The 7,618-nt window shown below is 38.3% G+C and overlaps 1 protein-coding gene across 1 annotated transcript in view; it reads left to right on the top strand.

The window, feature by feature from the left end:
* Positions 1-3,782: 3,782 nt before the first annotated feature.
* The window catches only part of ZNF407 (zinc finger protein 407), a 3,063,484-nt gene continuing 3,059,648 nt past the window's right edge, over positions 3,783-7,618 (top strand). Inside the window, exon 1 of the mRNA XM_044067115.1 lies at positions 3,783-3,934. The gene's annotated coding sequence lies outside the window, so the exon portion shown is untranslated. The remainder of the gene's footprint in view (positions 3,935-7,618) is intronic.

The raw sequence follows: 7,618 nt of genomic DNA, 5'->3' as shown, positions 1-7,618 counted from the left end.
CAATTTATGCAATGCTAAATTGATAATAATTGTATAAAAGAATGTATGCAATATCTAATGTTTTGTAATTGGGAACATGTTAACATGGCTTGTTTTCTTTTATATAAACACGTTTGCCTATGTCTTAAGTGATAATTCAATTAAAGTGTTTAAAAAAAGTAATGTCAAACAGTACTGTTACATACTTTTTGTTTACTGAATGCATATTAACATAAATCCCATTATTCTAGAACCTATATAAGTGAACACTATTAATATTTAACGTGACCCACATTTGTGGCCTTCTGAAGCTAACCCTGATTTCGAATAAGAACTTAAGAAGTCTGATTACAATTAGTATAACAGACAACACAGCTCTCAGCTTCTTTACTAGAAACTCAGTGACAAAGCTAAACATAATAAGGGGCACAGACCCCAAATTAGGAACAATATTTAAGTATTACTCTAATTTACTTTTAAAAATGAACAAACCAATAGGTTTTGCATCAGTATGCATTTTCTGAAGAAAGAAGGACAAAAGTGAAGTGGAACATCTCCTAGGATGTGCAGTAGTAAACATCGCCCAGTTAGCCACCCTAATCTGGCAACCTACCCATTTTAACTCTACTACTTTTCCCCAGCCATATATCCCCACTTAACTCTTCCTCTAAAAACTCTCACTCTTCCTGAGGTACTTAAGTATATTCACCTCACATAAATCACCTTCCTTATCTGATAAACTATTCATTCCAAACTGAAACCTTATATCAACCATTCTATAACAATAAAATTAGAAACACCAAATATATATGCAAAAAGAGGGGCAGTGCTATACTTACAGCTTTCAGCTGTCCCTAATTTTGGAAAATGTCCCTGATCTTGCCTAATATTTTTGCCTTGTTCCTTATAAAATGTTTGACTTTCTGGTAAATCACCAAGTATTGCAGCCAGTCAGTAGGTAATGCCAGACTACTGTTTCACACTTCTTATTCTTCAGAAAGTGTCTTTTGATGCAAAACTTGATCTATTATTTGTTTAAACAAATCACAGTAATATTTAAAATTCATTCCTATTTTTGGCCCTTTGCCTCCCCTAATTATTTCTAATTCTGTCTCTAATTCTTGAGCAAAGAAGTTGTGTGCTATATGGGAGTTAGCATAATGGTTAGGAGTTTACCTCATAGACACAAGCTACAGGGTATGATTCTTACCTCTGGGATAGGAAATTTGGCTAGCATCAAAATGGCCCACTAAGGCAGATAGCCTAGTACCAACCTATGACTACACTACGCCTGTACCAAAAGAAGTATGTAAGTCCAGCATTACTGACTGACTGCAATCCTTGATGATCTACCAGCAAAATAAAAACTTTAACACAGGTTAAGGAATAATATGAGGCAAACTCAAGGGCTATAGACATATTATGACAGAAAGTTTAGAGGTATACAGCTATAGCTCTCAACTTTCCTTATCCATCACATGGAATACTATCTGTAGTGGTTCTCATTGAAGAACACTACTATGCCTATATTCAAATACAGCAAGCTATTCACGATGAATAAGCACATATTAAGGCATTTTGATAAACATGCCTATTTACTCCAAAAATATACACTAGCTAAGTTAATCATTACATATCTGCAAAGGACTAAAGTGAAAGCCTTAGGCTTTGTAGGATTTTATATGTACTCAGATATTGAGGAGAAATTCAGCCATACGAAGGCAGGGTTGGAAGAGTTAAAACAAGTGATGGACATGCATCAAACACTACCTGGCAACTGATGGATTGGTAACCCTTCCTACTGTGTTCCCACTTCCCCCGTGGACAATATGGTGCCCGAAGTGGACATGGTCCAGTCTATTGCACCAAAGTACCTCAGTGAAACATGCCACCCCACAAAAGGCACACATACTCCTGGCTCCATCTGAGGTGACATTGGAGAAACAGAATTACTGGACAACACATGCCAACAGTGCATCCATGAACTGCCAAATTTTCATCAAGGCAGAAGCTAGCGAGATACTCTACAAGTTACAAGTCTGTCTCTAGAAGGTCCCTGTGGCAGGTATAGTGATAGCTATACATACCTCAGCATCCACAGGGATAGGTAGGCCATGTGTCCCTCCAGCGCCACTGTAGTGACCATACATATTCATCAAGACCCTTACACTATCCCGGTCTACTCTGAACGTATGAGCTATCTCCTTATTGTCATTATTATAGTGTGTTATTCTCTGTCTATATCCCTGCCTTCTTGGCCGGCAAGCACCACTGGGCACACACAGTTTTGACTCGGCCAAGACAAGTAGCTCACATTGGGAAACAGCTAGGCTCACGGCAAGTGACAGCATCATCGCAGATTGCAAAGTAGATAGAACAGCCACAATTCCACCTTTTATAATGATTCTGAGGACAACACAGAAACACGCAAAACTCTGACTATAAATCACAAATGGGAGGGAGAAGACCTCATTAATGTGTGCCATTTAACATCACTTCTCATTTGCACCTCATTATGACTTCACTTGCTTATGATTATTTGCATCCATAGTGTGCATTAGTGTATCTAGCCTCTATGAATCGCTCATTTGCTGTGGAAACACTCAAACAGCATGGGAAGCCATTATACCTTCGTATAACCACGACTATGAATACCACCCTTATAATGTGAGACAAATGGGCAACATGTAGAGCACTTAATAACTTTAATTAAGAAGCTCAAAGGATGGTTAAAATGTATTACTTTAAAACTTATAACAAGGTTATTCCAGAAATTAATATTTCAGTGCTATTTGTTGCCATGGATATCAGAAAAAAATCTTCACACTGTGTGTGAAGGACCCTTTCAATGTTGGGACTGTAAGGAACCTGTTTTTTTAAGACTCGAACTGAGGAACGTCTCTCATGAGGCACTCTAATTAGAAATGTGTATATAGCAACTATGCCTCTTGGCATAATGGTTAAGGTGTTTACCTTATAACACAAGGTGCAGGGTTTGATTCTCACATGGGGTAATTGGCTAGCCTGAAAATGGCCCATATTGCCCAATGGTCTATAAATCTATGAATTTTCTCAAATGTCCAGATTTTTATTTATTTTACATTTGTTGACCGGGCTGGTCCAACTAGATTTATGTCCATTTTCAGTGGAGGCCTGGGGAGAAAAGCTCCAAAAAGAAAAGTCCTATTACATAACAGTTATGGATATTTGCCTCACATTTTTGGTCTGTTCCTCATAAAATTTGTGGTTTTCTGAAAAGTCACTGAGGAATGAAATCACTAAATTATGACAGACATTTCAGTTTCAGAACTTGTCTCCTTCAGAAAAGGAATGCGAACACAAATCCTGTTATAATTTATTCTAACAACTTTTTTAGTGTATAGAAGCATTACGTAAAATCTGCCCCTAGTTTTTGGTCTTTATCCCCCCATTATTTTTGGCTTTGTCCATATTTCGTGTGATTAGAGGTTGGGAGTTATGACAGCAACTTCATAAGAATCAACACTAGTCAGTTTCAGACACCCAAGGAACAAATGACAGCTAACGCCATCATCAACCCACCACCACAATGGAAGAATACAACAAATGTCCTTACAGGAGCCCCTTCCCATTGCGTGATCATAAGGGTAATACACTCTACATCTCCAAAATAACAGAAAAAAAGTCTCTTCAAGCACGTTATAGTATTGGATTTCAGAATTGAGTAATCCAGTAGCGGGAAATTTCTAATCAAGACATTCGCCTAAGAAACAACACCTATGAATGATGATCATAAAATACTCCACCTCCTTCTATTTTGCAAGCACAATTCAACACTTCTATTTGGAGGATTGATTTTCCGGTCGCTCATACCTTGTAACTCAGTTTATTGCACACACTTCCGGTTCAGACTTCCACTTCCGGTCCTAACTGAGTAACAAGACTTACAGGATACCGTACATTGAGAAATTAAATGGTGAGTGGTAATGTTCAGTGGTGTGATGTACTCTTCTCATGACATTTGTGTTTTTATACGCTTTATTCTCACTTTTGAAGCGTATTCTTTTTATATTAAGTGTATGCAATTTAGTGCGCTCGTTTGCCGTCACTTTTTTGTTTACTCATTTGGACTTGGTCATTTTTTGCTGCGTTTTTTTATTGATGGTAAATGAGCTAACATTCAGAACACACATCACTGGAGTGTGTCGAAGATTTTAATGGTACATAATAGAGGAAACCGTCATAAACTTTGATATCTGCGACAGTCCGACTTTCATAAAAGAGATGCGACGTGTGTGTACTTTCGTTTCATATTGGATAGACAGTCCTCCGTATATGGCGTAGTGCTCTTCTTTAAAAGTTTGGCTTTGAGAGAGAGCATCATGTATTTATAGCTGTGGTGTAAAGAAAATCGAAAGTAGTAAAGAGAAGGCTTACGTGTCGATCATTATTGTATCAAATTTATATAAATAACGTACAAAAATATTATAACTTGAGTATAAGAAACTGCTGTGAAAAATTCAGTAGAATGATCAGGTGATATGAGCTGTATTTTAGTTATTTTTGTATGCTAGTAAGAAAATTGGTATTTGTAGGCCTTTTCCTAGTTAAATCAGTGACTAACATGTCTTTCAATAGTTTTGCGGAACGTCTCACTAGTAAAATGTTGACTTTACGTGCATGTTTATGCATAACCTGCGAATTGTAGTGAAGTGTCAGTGGCACAAACTTCTTTGGTGTTGAGGGTTGTGAGTTCCATTCCCACCCCAGGTAGATCAGTTATTGACAGTGCAGTACAGCATAAAGGGATGCTACACTGCTGAACGTACTGTCCTTCAGCTGCGACATTAAATTGAGGCAACATCTGCTTGAGTTGGTGGTTGTAAACGATTCCCATGACACCTATCCAGAAGAGCGGAGGAAAGTTCCATGTTACCGTGGCTAAATTTCCTCTAGTTGTATAAATACCACCTCAGGTCTTTCCTGAAAAGAGGCCTAGTTTGACTAACCCGATCAACAAAGAATGACTGTATAAAAAAAATTTTGAAAATTGACCTTGGTTTGGGGTTGCTTATTTTGGTTTTCTGTAGCATCCTTGAGCAAAGAAGCTGTGAGCTATGGCCAGAAGACACTTTATATTTAACATAGGTAGGTATGAATTGTCTAATGGTGTATATAAACTGGCATTGTACAAGCATGTCTCTTAATGGATAATCTTCTGTGGTAGGATTATGACAGCTCTCCGTGCATTCTTTTTGGCAGTGGCTGACTTCAAACACAGACCCCAATGAATAAACATATTAATTTCAGGACTGCATTTTTCTTTGGGGGGGGGGGCAGAAGACCTTTTCATAGGTGTGTACTAGGCTAATGGTCCTGGAGCCTTTACAAGCCTAGGCCAAGGAAGTGCCCTGGCATTGTGCCGCCCAGCATTAGTTCTCAGTGCCTCTATCAAATAGAGCCACCGGAGTGAACCCGGGGGGGGGGGACGGAGCCACTCATGAAGATTTCTCAAAGAGGGCCAGTGAAGTTCACTGCTTGACATGTATGGGAAGTATATTCCAGAGCATGGGCAGTCTCTGGTTTATGAACCTGTCTCTTCAGCAGGTTCTGTTGATTGTGGTAATGAGGATGAGGTCTCTGGAGCGTGTGGTGTGGAGGGATTGAGATTTCTTTAGCTGTAGCATTTCTGACAGAGTTGGGTCAGACATGGCTTTGCAAGTCAAGCAGAGATCGCCTTAGTAGACAATATGAGACCAAGAATAGCTGGGGTTTTTGGAGTCTGTCCGTGTAGAACATTTGTTGAAGGCCTATGATCCTCTTCGTGAGGTACTTTTGTGGCCTTTCCAGCTGTTGCATGTGTCTAGCGAGGTACATGGCAAATGGGACATTATACTCTAGGATTGGTCTAATGAAGGAAGAGTAGAGAGAAATTATCTCTTTCTTCCTGGATGCAAAACCATTGGTAATGAGATGTGCCACACAGGACTTTCTGACCACAGTGGCAATGTGGTGGTCATAGGAGAGGTTGCTCTCAACCTGTGTCCCCAGATCTCTTATAACTCCTTCAGTGTTCAGTGGGCTCCCATCGATGTGGTAATTGGTGGGAACTGAATTTTTCCCAAAGGGGATGACTATGCATTTTTTGGCATTAAGCTTAAGGCCATGGTTTCGACACCAGTCATTGGTCTGAGTGAGGCCTTTCTGTAGGATGTGTGCATCACTTGGGGAGTTAATTGTGGTAGTAACAAATTCTTGTAGCTTTGCAACTTAGAAGTTAGAGTAGTAGTAGTTTGTCATAAATTGTGCTGCGGAAGTAGGTATGGAGTAGCATGTAAATTTAGATTGTGAGGAAGTCTGAAAAGTGAGGGGATGTGTAGGATTGGCATGTGTGAGATGGGGGTGTAGCCAGATGAAAACCCAATAACCAAATGCATACTAGTTTCAGGTAATTCCTGCTTGAAAGATCACTATGGGTACAGATTTTTAATATATAATTACTGTCTTGTAACCTGTTTAATAAAGTTTGCAATAGAGGTTTCATATTAAATCTTGGGGTGTGCCTGCACTACAGTTCTAATTTTATTTGGAAGATTCTTGCTCATGTAGCATTTAAACCGAATTGTTCGTAGTTGCCACTGAAGGAGTTGTTTTCGGTTTGTATAATTTATTTTAATTTTCAAAGGTAGTTTATTTTTTCTTTATTACTGTTGTGAATGGTGTTGGTAACTAGTGTGTTTTTCTTAACGGTGGGTACAATGGAGATTGGATGGTGGTAGTCTTGATTGGTAGCTTTTTTTTTTTTTATATATTGGACAATTGTCTTATAATTCAAAGATTTGGTGTAATATGACTTGAGAGGTTTATTAAGACAGCCTCAACCATGAACTTGATCTTCATGTCATAATCATTTGTGCAGTACTGCATTCCTTGTGTTTTTTTTTTATGCTGTGACAGTCTCCTTGACTTAATTTTACAGGGGGCATAGAATGCACTACGATGACGAATATTTGCTGTGGTAACTTTTCTCCTTTGGTTTGCACCGACTCTGAAAGCTATTTCAAACTATAAATATATTGAGTTGCTTACATTGACATGTTTTGAGCTCAGTTTGTAACAATACTGTATGGTATGTTGATTTAATCTTAGATATTGGGTTTGAGAAGCTTATTGCTTTTGTTCAGACTCTTGAGCTCTGATACTAAGCTGTATTTTCCTGTGATGTTGGTTGACTCTTACTGATAAGTCTTTACTATATGGATTAACATGACTGCAGTTGTGAATGGGTGTACAACTTTTTATTGAATTGTTTAAATAGTTGTTATGGTTATAAAATGGTGTGTGTTTTTTTTTTCCTCCCCCATGAATTGTCCCAGATAATAGGTAAGTACCGGAAAGTAAAAAATTAAAAAAAAAAGTTAAATTGGTGTTTAGGGGATTATTTTAGGTAGAAATCTGTAGGAGTGTTGCTTAATTTGTATTTTTATTTGTGTGTCACATTCTTAGAGTTGGATTAAACGTAGAAACATTGTTTTGTGACAAGGAAATACTTTTCTTTGAGTGCTGCTGTCCTAGTGCAGCCGTAGGAGTATGCAGCTAGTCTGGCAGTGAAGGATGATGATGTTTTTCAGAAGTAGTGGTTTAACTTTATTAGTTCTTG

The sequence above is a fragment of the Protopterus annectens genome, chromosome 3.part1 (assembly GCF_019279795.1).
Source record: "Protopterus annectens isolate FY-2018-M chromosome 3.part1, PAN1.0, whole genome shotgun sequence".
NCBI lineage: Eukaryota > Metazoa > Chordata > Ceratodontiformes > Protopteridae > Protopterus > Protopterus annectens.
This window is presented reverse-complemented; position numbering and strand designations above follow the sequence as displayed.